The 12114-nt window shown below is 40.6% G+C and overlaps 1 non-coding gene across 1 annotated transcript; it reads left to right on the forward strand.

Moving 5' to 3' along the window:
• Positions 1-2149: 2149 nt before the first annotated feature.
• On the forward strand, positions 2150-2222 carry TRNAV-CAC (transfer RNA valine (anticodon CAC)). Its single transcript has one exon. It is a non-coding gene; the product is annotated as a tRNA-Val (tRNA).
• The last annotated feature ends 9892 nt before the right edge of the window (positions 2223-12114 follow it).

Raw genomic sequence — 12114 nt, forward strand, 5'->3', positions numbered from 1 at the left:
TGGGCAAGGTGACTGGTGGTATTCACTGCTGCAGAAAGTAGAGGAGGAAAATAGATCTGGCTGAGAAAGGATCATTTAAGTTTGGGAACATTAAGTTTGAATTATCTGTGAGTCATGGTGAAAATGTGTAAGTGAAAGATTGTGCTTAGGTCAGAGATCTGAACAAAGCTTACAGATCTGGACTGTGTCTTATGTAAATGAGAGTGGAAACAAGGGGAATGAAAGGGGTCACATAAGAAATTTCATGGAGTGAGAAGAAGACCAAGGGCCAGAATCCTGGAAAAACATTAACACTGTGGAAACAAGTAGAGAGATGGGCCAGTGAAGGAGACTGAGAAAGAATTGTCAAAATAGAAGGAAACCAGAGAATGTAGTAAAGGCAACCAGGCAGGGTCAGATGGAGCAGACACATCACATCAGATGAGGTCAACATGCTATGTATTAGAGTTAACAACAAGAGCATTAGCGATCCTAGAGAGGATATTTTCAGTGAAATGGAGGGGGGGGGGGGGGGGAAGGGGAGGCTAGAGAGCAGCAGGATGAAGACTAGATAGGACGTCAAGACAAGGCAGCAGGAAATGTAGACAAACCTTCCATTGACTAGACCCATTCTCTCTGTATAAATAAAGAGATTAGTTCTTGGATTCTAGCAGTCTGGATTCAACTGGGAGAATGAAGCCGCACAATAATTTAAACAGGGTTCAGTTCAGTTCAGTTCAGTTGCTCAGTCGTGTCCAACTCTTTGTGACCCCATGAATCGCAACACGCCAGGCCTCCCTGTCCATCACCAACTCGCGGAGTTCACCCAAACTCATGTGCATCGAGTCGGTGATGCCATCCAGCCATCTCATCCTCTGTCATCCCCTTCTCCTCCTGCCCTCAATCCCTCCCAGCATCAGGGTCTTTTCCAATGAGTCAACTCTTCTCATGAGGTGGCCAAAGTATTGGAGTTTCAGCCTCAGCATCAGTCCTTCCAGTGAACACCCAGGACTGGTCTCCTTTAGGATGGACTGGTTGGATCTCCTTGCAGTCCAAGGGACTCTCAAAAGTCTTCTCCAACACCACAGTTCAAAAGCATCAATTCTTTGGCGCTCAGCTTTTTTCACAGTCCAACTCTCACATCCATGCATGACCACTGGAAAAACCATAGCCTTGACTAGATGGTCCTTTGTTGGAAAAGTAATGTCTCTGCTTTTCAATATGCTATCTAGGTTGGTCATAACTTTTCTTCCAAGGAGTAAGCGTCTTTTAATTTCATGTTTATCATAAAGAATGATTAATCTGTGATAGTAGAGTAACTTTGTGTATAAGAATACTCTTTATGGTATCCTGAGGCCAAAGGAGATGGACAAACTTGGGGAGGGGGCCCTCTCCCTGAGGCTGCAGTTCATATCTTATTGGAGAAATGTGGTTTTGAACCCACTGGATGGCAGGGAACTTGGCTGATTTGCTGGCCAGAGCTGGTGTTCAGTCAAAGATGAGCAGTAATGGACCCTCTGGAGTGCCAACAGGGTGGGCGAGCTACAACTGGTCACCACTGCATGGGTGTGCTGTGCGGTAGGAGTGGGATGCCTGGCCTCCTGCAGTCCAGGCCGAGACCTGCTGTCCCTGTGGAGGGGATGTGTAGTGGGGAGTAGCAGAGTGTCGAGAGGACTATGGGAAACACGCCTGGGGAGGTGATTGAGTGCAAACAACCAGGGAGTCAGTGCCAACAGGAAGCCCAAAGTCTATATGCAGAGGGCAGCACAGATGACCATCAGGCCACCATGGGGCTACTGTGTCCCTGAGGGACAGTGCTTCTAGGTGAATGTCTAGGGCCAAGTACCACCAGATGTTCTCAGCACACTTCATCCACCATGCCACAGTCAGGGACCACCAGAGAGCGCCTTCCTCCTGCAGTGCTGCTCCAGCACGCTCTAATGAGAGAGCTTAACATCATGTTCACTCCAACAGACAAATGCTTAAAGCAATTCCATCCACTGTCAGAGAGCATCTATTTTAAGGGTGAGTTGCAGCTGAAAGGCAATCAGTTTATAGGGGCACAAACTCCAGGCTCCTTGCTACTTTGTTTACTAAAGACCTTTCTTTCCATCTCCAGTAAAGATGAATGAAATTGATTAGGAAAATGGATCTGGCAGAGAAAGGATCTTCCCTGGTGGTCCAGTGGTTAAGATTCTGCACTCACAATGCAGGGGGCCCAGGTTCGATCCCTTGTAAGGGAACTAGATCCCACATGCTGCAGCTAAGTGTTCGTGTGCCACAACTAAAGATCCTGCATGTTGCAATGAATATTGAAGGTCCCTTGTCCCACAGCTGAGACCCAAAGCAGCCAAATAAACATCTTTTTTTAAAAAGATGAATGAGATTGAATTGAGGAAGCTGAGAGATCACAAATTTTTAACAGTTCCACTTTGCAGAGTGGTTTGCTTTTTCAGCAGTTTTAAGATACTTAAAAGTATAAGATCCTTCAGTATAAGATAGAGAATACAAATAAAATAATGATCTGTATTTGGGTTTTTTCAGGTTGGGGTAATAAGGGAGATAGTGAGCTGTGTACCAGAGTCTTCAATCAGAGAGTGAAACCTGCATGCGTGCTAAGTCACTTCAGTTGTGTCTGACTCTACAACACTATGGCCTGTAGCCCGCCAGACTCCTCTGTCCATGGGAATTCTCCAGGCAAGAATACCAGAGTGGGTTGCCATGCCCATCTCCAGGGGATCTTCCTGACACAGGAATTGAACCTGTGTCTCTTGTGTCTCCTGTGTTGGCATGTGGGTTCTTTACCACTAGTGCCACCTGGGCCTCCAGGAGACAGTAAAGGACATTGCCAAGGAAGGATGGAAAGGGGGCAGTGGAGTAACAGACTCAAGAAGGAGAGACTTTTACTAGAGCGGTTGAGCCTGCAGTTTGGAAACAACTGAGGGAGGCCAGGAGAAGGCCAAGTCCTTCTCTAGATCCAAGGGTTTGAAGAGATTGAAGATGTAAGGGAGTGAGTTAACAATGGAAGAAAGGTCCAGAGACCATAGTCAGGGAAGGGGCTGGTCTCCAGCAGACTGTGCCTGAGTGGAGGCCTTCCACAGGAGTGAGAGTGTGACGGGAGGTTGCCTGCCCTCTCAGTAGGGTGTGTGCATGCGTGCTCGGTCACTCAGTGGTGTCTGCCTCTTTGTGACCCCATGGACTGTAGCCCACCAGGCTCCTCTGTCCATGGAATTCTCCCGGCAAGAATATTGGAGTGGGTTGCCATTTCATACTCCATGGAAGGAAATAGCAACCCACTCCAGTACAGTTGAGATAAAAATGAGATGACAGTGACTCAACTCAAATATCCTCACTTTGTCTCAAGTCTTTTATAAATCAGAAGTAGTCTCAGTGGTGTGATGAGGGTTGCAAGATCACAGAGAGGGTCCCCTTCTGGCAGGGCTTTCTCAGTGTTCAGGGGAGTGGTCAGGGTCCTGATTAAGGATCTAGGATGTTTGTGCATTTTTAAATTAATTATTTGTTTTTACCTTAGTTTTTTTTTCCATGTAAGAATAATATAACTACATTGTAGAAAATTTGGAAAGTAAAAAATAAAGGAAGAAAATAATAATTCCCACCCTAATATAACAATTCAAAATTTCTCCTCTTAGGGTTTTTTTCCCCATGTACATTTAAAAATATTTTTATACTCTTAATGATACACAGTTTTGTATCTTTTTACTGAACAAATCATAAGCATTCTTCATGTGATTGCATGGTCTTCACAAGTATAATTTTAAAGGTTTGCATAATAGCTCATTTGTTAGATGCATTCTCATTAATTTATTTCTCTGTCATTGGACTGGTTTTTTTAGAATTGTTAACAAGTTGCTCAATGACTTATGATTTGTGACTGTGACTGCATATGACTGCTCATTCATTTTTGTGCCAGAGTCAGAACTTCTTAAATTCTGGTTTCAGAATCATAGCTATTCATTAAGTTTCCTAGGCTACATTTTTAATTCAGTATATCTTTGATGACATCATGGTGGAATGTCTTTTGTTTAAGAGGGAGGTACATAACTCTCTCTGATGTTTCTTTGACTCAGCATCAAAGGCTTTTGTGCATTTTTGGTCTTTTATAAATCAGAAGTGAAAGAAGATAAAGGAACTCAATGACTTTAGAAACAATACATTTCTATAGAGGCTATAGATCTGGAAGCTTATTCATTACGAGCATTTCTCACACTACCCCCATGCCTGTTGTCCCCAGTTCAACTGTAACTGCCTCTCTCAGTGATTCAGTTCTCACCTGCATAACTGGATAAAGCACTAGACTAAAATATTAGGCTGTGTGTTTTGGGATGGATTTTAGTTGCCAGCAAGCCAGTCGTTGAGGAGCCTGGCTATTCTTACAGTAGAACAAAAGAAGAAGGCCAGGAACAAGGGTTCAAGGAATCCTGAAGAAATCTGTGCTCAGTCAGTGAACCCTAAAGTGTTTGTTCCCTGGGTCTAGGGACAAGATTAATCTCAGAATCTGAAATGGTGTCATGCTCTAAGATTGGGGTTAAGTGGTCTTACCTGTAAAGGTCAGAGAAATGCAGGGAAATAGAACTAAGTAGCTGCCCTTCCATTATCACTATAAAACCAGAGCTTGGTTGGGGGTGTGCTGGAGCTGACTGGTACGAGTTCCCAAGAGCTGATTGTTCAATTTTTAGGAATTTTGCAGCTGGTTGACTCATGTTGGTAGTTTGAAATCAGTTGTCATAGAAGTATTTACACCATAAAAATGACCATCGCAGAATTAAACTGCAGAAGTGCTATAAATCAGACTCCAGAGATCTAGTGTTAAACACACATCAGCATGTCTCCGATGCTACCTCCATCTTTATCAATAGATAGCTTCACATCTTTTCTTCTGGTTGAAGAGTCAAGCTTTGTGAGCCTCAGTGTTTTCATCTACAAAATGTGAAACCCTGTATTTTTATCTGACAGATTTTAGAAATTATTTACCCAACCTTTTAATTTCACTAATGGTATTAGCTCTGACTAGAAAGTGGTAGATTTTTTTCCTCACAGACAGAAGCCATGGATCCTGGTAGGATAATAGGCATGACCCACTCAGTCTGAAGCAGGACTTTTGGCAGTCAAAGCCGGAAGCGTTGCAGAGATTGTCATGGTGATGGGATAAGCAGCACTCAGAGCCCAGGTGGGCCAGTGGGATCAGAGGAGAGTTAGTCGGTCATTCTAGGAAGAAGCAGGTGAGTTCTTGTGGTTTGATGGATTAGGATGATGTACTGAGGTGGAGAAAGAAAAGGTCCAAACCCAGGCTAAAATCAGGGTGAGACAATCACCTGACAAAGTCCAGGTGGTAGGACAATAGATACCAAAAAAAAAAAAACCACCTGTTTTTCAGAAATTGATGCTTTGGTTCAGGGGGAAAAAAATCTAATCATTGATAGCACTGGAGAATCCAGGCTCTTCTTCAAATTGCCTAGCACACACACTATACACACAATATCAAAGTGTGCCATTTGCCAATATAATCTTCTAGAATGGAAAGTCCACAGTAGACTTTGCCTCGATGAGCTAGAATCTTCATAAATGGTCTTGGTTCCTTGTCCAAAAAGACCCTTGAAAGACATGATAGGAAAAAGTGGGGAGACCTCATTTTCCCCTTAGATTCTTCTCTTCTTTTTATGATGTTAACCTCTCCTTCCACATTTTCTTTATTCCAATAGCTATTGTGGTTACTTTGATTTCAGAAACTCATCTCAGAATTGGCTTGCTGCCTGAAGACCAGACTGTGTAACTGAGTTCACTAGCCTTTCTTTACATGTGAGCTATCAAAACAGCAATTAAACCATGTTTAGACTGAGCAATTAAAAACAATAAATCTCTTGTCATTTAAGTAGAGTTTTCAGGTGAAGGAATAGAACATCATAATCAGATAAGGACCAGCAACAAGCTAGAAATCTGGTCTCTGAGGAACAGGAACTGATGGGGAGACAGTTCACAAGAACTTGATTAGGAGTTAGAGTCACTTAGGGGTCAGCATGAGAGCCCGTTAGTGGGAACTGGAGTTTTAATTTCAGAGCAAGATTCTCCAGTCACCTTAGTAAGAAACAGCATTACTCTAAGAACATAGGGTGAAAATGATTCATCACATAGTGTGGATTTGGGGGAACACCATCAACTATGTTATTGTAGAGGAATTGGTTTAGAATAGTCTTGTTTTTTGGGGTGGTGCTAGTGGTAAAGAAGCCGCCTGTCAATGCAGGAGACATAAGAGATGTGGGGTCCCTGGATCAGGAAGATCCCCTGGAGAAGGGCATGGCAACCCACTCCAGTATTCTTGCCTGGAGAATCCCACGCACAGAGGAGCCTCGGGGGCTACAGTCCATAGGGTCACAGAGTCGGACACGATTGAAGTAGATTAGCACACACACATAGTCTCATGTTTTAGTAACTTAGTAGTGGAAGGGAGGTGTCATGTTCACAGATATCATTAATAATAGCCAATGAATACTATCCTTTCATGAAACAGAAGTCATTTGCCATAGTTTTGTCATTGAAAGTTCTCTAATACTGATGTCAGAAGTCTCCATCTTACAATTTTGACACAAGGAAGCACCCAGAAGTTTCTTTGACATAAAGCTTTTATGTGATTTCTTCCATGTTGGAAGGTTTCATCATCTCAGTTGTTTCCTGATGTATCTTAATTTATCCTAATTTTTGCCAGTGTCACTTTTATTTCCTCTCTGTTGCCAAATTTATAGATCATACATTTATTTGAAACTCCATTAATTTCTGTTTAATAGGGTTAAATTATCTACAGCATGCCAAATTAAGCAGTATCTGCTAAAATTTATACCTAAATATAAATTATATAAATTTATATCTATACCTATATATATATATATTTAGTTTTAGCTTGTATTAGAGGAAATTTGACTTGTTGAACTTTTATGGTATTTGATGAAAATTTATTAGACATTTTATAAGCTAAATCATACATCAACTGCAATTTTTTTTTTTAGAAAACCAATGAGTTTCTCACAATATTTAACCTTTCGGCATTATGAGATACAGGGTGCGTTATGAGACTGCTGATGTCGTGGATTTACATCATCAGCTTTTCCCTGCAGGCTTATCTACTCACATATATGCATGACAGAACATGTTTTCAGCCTATTCAACCATAGAAACATAAAATTTAGATTAGTGAGAGTCCCAGAGAGGATGGTGGAGAAAGGGGTGGACGGGGCCACAAGTTCTATCTTACCATCCACAAAACAATTCTAAATCTGTATGACCAACGTGCTAATTATAAAAGATGCCGTCTGTGATGTTCACTCAAGGAAATAGGATTTGGGTGAACTAATAAAGTTGAGATGAGGACAGGACACAGCCTGCAATTAGGCATGGGGTATTATTAGTCATGGGTGCTAAAGGCAACCAGAAAAAAAGATGTATTAGTGGGGAAGAGGAAGGTACATGGCTAGTGTGGAATACTGCTGGCTACAGAGTGAAAACCATTTGGTCTTAAGAAAGCATATCTTATCAGGTCCTGTGGTTGTTGAGAAATTGGAGAATTGATTGATTACCCTTCACGACCGATGGACTGTGTGGAATGTACCAGATGAGCATTGATGTAAAACAGCTGTTTGTGTATTCCAACGCCAGCATCTAGGAGGCCAAATACAATTAAAATGCTCTGCCATAAAACAAAGACATCATTGTAATCATCAGGATGCTTTTTACACATTGTCCAAAGATCATTGTGTAATTGTCTGACCCTCCTGATAAATTCTTTTCTGCCACTGAGCCAGTTCTTCTGAGAAATTAAACATGATTTAATCCTGAGAGACTGAACGACTTACACGTTAGTAGCCATGCAAGGCAGGCCTCGGTGGCGAAAGAAGGCGTACTGCTCCAGCACTGCAGCTCAGTAGCCTCTCCGTGCCTTCTTCTCTTGTTCAGTGGTATCACAACATCCTCACCACTGTCCCCCAATACCACACTTTAATCCCTGAGGATGTTAGAGAAATTCTAAACTGCTTGTTGTTGTCATTACTTGTGTTTCATAAAAGTTTCTAAGATGTTTCTACAACATCTACATAGTAAATCAGCTAGCTTATAGTCAGCCTCCTTAATTATAGCCCACAGGCAATTGAACAGAAACCTTTTTCAGGAAGAAAGATTCTGCAATAAATTAAGAATAACTGGGTTTATAAAAAAGTCTTGATCAGACTAATCTTGGTTAAACCAACCTAGTCAAATTTTCCTTGCCTTTAAGTGTTTTCACCTTATCTTTTGAAGTTTGAATTCTTCATTAATTAGAGTTAGAGTGGAAATTTAAACTCCAGACCAGATGAATGTATAAGTTCCACATTCTCTAGCAGGCAAAGCACATTTGAACCTTTTATCCTTAATTCAGCTCTCCAACACCTTTTACAGGTTCTGTTGTTTATTTGAAGGTAATAGGAAACTTTCAAAGATATTACCTGGAAAACCATTTGTAAAAATCTGCTGTAAATTTAATATTTAATTCAAAGTATTTCTGTCCTTGGATTTTAAAACTTTTTGTTTAGGAGAAAAATGGGTTACTTTACATTTAAATCATTTTAATTTATTTTTTAAAAAAATAACCGTTTGTCTATGAAGTTTCAGCAAGTGCTAGTGAGGTGTTACTGAAACCAGATTGTCATGTAAAAAACTGACACATCTTTGTACGAGTTTAAGACTTTTTGCAGATCACCTCTCAATCATCTACCACGATAAATAGGAACACTAAAACTCATGGTAATTTCTGCTACTCTCTAGCTGTGTCAGGGAAAGGGTTGCAGTGTTTGTGATGGACAGATGAAGCCCTTTTCTGTAACCAGGAACCAAGAAATTTGGTCACTGTTTGGGGAATGGAAAAAAAGTTGTATCTGGTTGAGAGTAGAGAAGTAAAGGGGAATAAAGCTGTAGAGCTTTATTTATCTTTAAAGCTAAAGGTTCAGTGTTTGGTTTTCACTCGATAGAAAGGTGCAGATTATGGTTTTCTTCTGCAGCTTCAGATCCACTGTAACAATGGACAGGCCTGTGGAGATTTCACCAGCAATTCCTAGGCTGTCATCATGAAATGCAGAATTGGGGTAATATCGGTAAGATGGTTTGACTTAGGGTGGAGAAGTACTGTACAGATGAAGGAATAAGCTCTCCACCCACCCATGTTTTTAACCTAAGTAAATTCTTTAATACTATATGTTACATTCTTTTATCTATGTAATACCATGGTTAGAGGGAATTTTTTTTAATCTTGTATGAATGCTTACTAATTTAGCAGTTCAGTTTCCTAAAATATATGTGTTTTCACCTTATATGCACCTTTAATTGCCTCAGAGCATTTTCCATTGCTTTCAACCCTATCTGTTTCAACTTGAACTTAGATACTATTTTTAACCCAAGTGTTAATTGCCTAATTAATACCAGAGGACTTCTCCAATAGCAATTCATGGCTCCCATGCAGCAATTAATTTATCCTGGCCTTAAGTGAAGAGGAACTAAAAAGCCTCTTGATGAAAGTGATAGTGGAGAGTGAAAAAGTTGGCTTAAAGTTCAACATTCAGAAAACGAAGATCATGGCATCTGGTCCCATCACTTCATGGGAAATAGATGGGGAAATATTGGAAACAGTGTCAGACTTTATTTTTTGGGGCTCCAAAATCACTGCTGATGGTGACTGCAGCCATGAAATTAAAAGATGCTTACTCCCTGGAAGAAAAGTTATGACCAACCTAGATAGCATATTCAAAAGCAGAGACATTACTTTGCCAACAAAGGTCCATCTAGTCAAGGCTATGGTTTTTCCAGTAGTCATGTATGGATGTGAGATTTGGACTGTGAAGAAAGCTGAGCACCGAAGAATTGATGCTTTTGAACTGTGGTGTTGGAGAAGACTCTTGAGAGTCCCTTGGACTGCAAGGAGATCCAACCAGTTCATTCTATAGGAGATCAGCCCTGGGTGTTCTTTGGAAGGAATGATGCTAAAGCTGAAACTCCAGTACTTTGGCCACCTCATGCGAAGAGTTGACTCATTGGAAAAGACTTTGATGCTGGGAGGGAATGGGGGCAGGAGAAGAAGGGGACAATAGAGGATGAGATGGCTGAATGGCATCACTGACTCGATGGACTCGAGTCTGAGTGAACTCTGGAAGTTGGTGATGGACAGGGTGACCTGGAGTGCTGCGATTCATGGGGTCGCAAAGAGTCGGACACGACTGAGCGACTGAACTAACTATCTACCTAATAGTTTCCTCTGGTCCTCTTGCATTCTCCACCTCTCCCTAAAGGAATGACCATGCCTAGCCTCAGCTGCTTTTAATTCTTTCACTTATAGCTGTTCCCCTTGAGTGAGGGTTACACTCACACTTAAAGGACACAGATTCTTATTATTTAGGAAACAATTTTTAAAGGACAATACAAAAATACAAAATACACGATACAAAATCTCATTACATAGTTCAAAAGATGGTGAGTGTGGTGAGGGTGAAAGACAAAGCTCTAACATTTGTGGAGCCCTTACATGCATCAGAAATTCTGCAGAGCACTTGTCATATGCTCTCATATTTAATGTTTACAATACTTACATTATCCCATTTTAGAAAAGAGGAAATAGAGGCACAGGCTCACAACTTATAAGAGGAAAACCTAGGAACTGAGTGGAGATCGCTCAGCACTAAGACTTGCACTGTTAGGAGGTAAAAGAAAGAGGAGATTCAGCATTGAGTGAGAGCAAGATGACTTCTGGACAAAATAGGAAAGAGAGTGGAGCTGATGCTATGTTCATATCTCGGAGCGAGCCTCTGTATTTCATCATTTGTGAGTTCGGTACGGCAGGTTCAAATATTATTTATTGGAAGGCAAAGGTCTATAGGCAAAACAGTGCTATCCCCAAAAAAACTTCCCAAGGCTTTTCTGGAGAACCTCACATTCAGAACAAACAATTGAGGACAAAAATTTAGGCTTGATTGCAGGGATTCCTTAGAATGATATGCTGGACTTTTAAATTTAAAGGACCTTTGATCTCCTTCCCACTTCAGAAAAGCTTTTAAGGCGCCAAAAAGGATTGCTGAAAAAGCAAAGATTTGAGTAAGGTCCGTCCTACTGATTTTTTCATTAATTCTAATGAATCACCCCCGTAAAAACTCAATTCTGTCTCTGCTTTTGATAATTATTTGAGATAAGATTTGTGATCAGATATTTTAAACTAAAGTAAATGGCATTGCTCTTATAAACACACAGTGGATACACTTAATGATCTCATGTACTAATTAAAAAGCTTGAAAAACCTAGACAGGAAAATATGGTTCAACAGAACACTTTGAAAGGTTATTTTAATAATAATGATAATGGCAGCTAATACTTATCAAGGGCTTTCTACATACCAGGGACTTTTTGAACTGGTTCAAGTGTATAATTCTCTTTAATCCTTATAATGTCATACATGATATACATGGTAAGTACTAGTATCCCTACTTAACATATAATAAGTGAAATAAATTCTCCAAAACAAAACTGGGTTCAGATCCAAGAGCCTTCTTAACAACTATGCTATGCAAGAACGCAATTTATTTTTGTGCATTCAGTTAATTAAGTCTTCAGGTTTATAAAGGTCATGGTTTCTCTAATATGGAAAGATATCTAAGCATTCTGACAGAAAAGAAATTTTTAAACAAATTGTCAGAGCCCTAAAACTCCTTGGAAAGAATACCACATGATAGTCTGGAATTCTTCTGTAAAGCAAATATTTTAGGTTTTGTGGGTTACACAGTCTCTATTGCAACCATTTGGTCATTGTAATACAAAAGCAGCTATAGACTGTATGTAAACTAATGACCATGTGTATTCCAAAAAACTTTATTTACAAAGGCAAGCAGTGGGCCATAGGGGACCCAAGTGCCATAGTTAGCCAACTCCTGATCCAGAGGATTGGTTTTCATGGCATGATCAGGAGCATCACAGGGCATGTGTTAGAAATTTGGGACCTTTACTCTAGACCTACTGAATCAGTTACTATGGGGATATGACTTCTATGTTTTAGCAAGCCCTCCAGGTGGTTCTGATTCGTGCTACAGTTTGAGCACCACTGTTCTAGTGAAAGGGAAC

The sequence above is a fragment of the Capricornis sumatraensis genome, chromosome 2, assembly GCF_032405125.1.
Source record: "Capricornis sumatraensis isolate serow.1 chromosome 2, serow.2, whole genome shotgun sequence".
NCBI classification, from domain to species: Eukaryota; Metazoa; Chordata; class Mammalia; order Artiodactyla; family Bovidae; genus Capricornis; species Capricornis sumatraensis.